This window comes from Bos taurus, chromosome 9, assembly GCF_002263795.3.
Source record: "Bos taurus isolate L1 Dominette 01449 registration number 42190680 breed Hereford chromosome 9, ARS-UCD2.0, whole genome shotgun sequence".
Classification (NCBI taxonomy): domain Eukaryota; kingdom Metazoa; phylum Chordata; class Mammalia; order Artiodactyla; family Bovidae; genus Bos; species Bos taurus.
Genome location: NC_037336.1, coordinates 64660022 through 64661941, shown reverse-complemented (window position 1 = coordinate 64661941; position 1920 = coordinate 64660022).

The following is a 1920-nucleotide window of genomic DNA, read 5'->3' as shown; positions in this document are numbered from 1 at the left end:
CCCCGCCGCCCGGCGCCCTCCCCTCGCTCATATACACGCGCGCGGGCACACGCACACACTCGTTCTCCTTCCCCCACCAAAATCTGAACGACTCTCGGGGCCTCCCGCAGGCCCAGATCAGCTCCCTTCCCCGCTGCGGGCAAAGACAAATTTGGCGTTTCCTCTCTCGCGACTGTGTTGGGATCCGAGGAACCAGCGACGCGCCCGCCAAGTTTCCTTCCCTCGGTCTCTCGCGCGCGCTCTCTCACTGATGGACTCCTTCGCTCCCACCCCCTCCACCTCCTCCTGCTGCTCCAAGATCTGCCTCGACTGATGCGCCAGCGAGAACTAACATGGGTAAAAAACACTCTGCGGACACAAATTAGGGATTGTAATTGAAATTTGTTGCCTTGATCTGTCAGCACTTCCAGGCAGGAGAGCGGTGGGAAGAACTTGCTCATTAGTGTCAATAAAGGGGCGGGGGCGGAGTCCGGGGTCCTGTCAATCACTGAGACGTCCAGCCAATCAGAAGGCGCCGACTCCGCTCAGCCCGCGCCCACTTCCTTACAAGGTTGCAAAAAACCTAGAGTGGAAAGCGCCGCCATCTGGCTTGGAAGCGCCAACCCGGGCGCTGAACTGGGTCAGTCTCCTTGCCTCCCACAGCCCAGTCCAGCCCAGGAGTCTCCAGCTTTCCCCACCGGGACCTGGAAAGGCTGAGGTTCCTGGCTTTGAACCGAAGTGATCACCACATTAGAATACCAAGAATCTTTCAGTAAACCTAAAGTTCCAGTCCCTTTCCCGTATCGCTTAATATTGCCACAACTAAGAACATTTTGAATGGAGAGAATTCACAGCCGCCAGGCCCATCTTTTCTGCTCTACACATTCCTGCCTTTACTAACACCCATTCTGCACCGGGAGTGGCATAGACGTATTTATTTCTTTTACTCTGTGAATTTTTCTTGGGGAGGGCGGGAGAATTCAAGGTATGTTTAAATCCTTTATATTTAGGAAAGCAAAATTCTATCCTATTTTAGTTCAGTTCTTTCTATGAACTAGTCAGAAAAAGCACGCTCTTTCCGGAGCCTCCCATTTCTTTCATACCGTGATAGTTAATTTAAACCTAGGATTTTAATTTTTTAACGATAGGACGTAGCTTTAAGACGCCTAAACAGTTTGCAAAGTGAAATATGTTTTAAGATGCAATAAGATTTCCATTGCAGTTTTAAAAGTGTCTCTGTGACTTAACGTAGCTTCATATTTTCCCTGTTTTTTACAATTTGCTACTTCTTTTCTCAGGCTTTTATTAGAATCAACATGTTTCTTTAAAACAAATTTTAAAATGCTTTTTAATTGAATAACACTAGCGTATCTGCACAGTTTGTTTTGTACTTTCTACTCGATTTTTGCCCTGGATTAACTGAACTGAACTGAACAAAAATAATGGAGGTGGTGTAAGTAGAGCGAGTCTCTTGTAGAATAAAATTCATGATGCATATTACTCTTAAATTTTTGATGTAAAATACAGGACAAAGGGTTGTGTTGTTTTGTTTCTCTCTCTTTCTCTCGCACTGTTTAACCTCCACGCTATCCGCTGCCCCATTATCTCTTACTTCTCTCGTAGTTTCCAGTACAGCTATTCAAGCAGTAGCTTCTCAGTTTTTTTTTTTTTTTTTTTTTATCCAGGGGGAACTCGCGGTTCCTCCAAGGCAACCAGGAGAGCAGAAAGCAGAGCAAGCTGTGTTCAGAGGCGTCCCCGCACTCGCTGCCCTCCGGCGGGCCCAGCAATCTCTGTGTCAAAAACGACTCCCTAGCAACCTGCGGAGAAGGCCTTTTTTAAAAGATTGAGAACCCTACTCAACCTGGCGGAGGTGTTTTGCATTTGCAAAAGAAGGCTGTGCGCACAGTGTGGAGCGGGTCGGTCTTCGGAGGACCTCCAAAC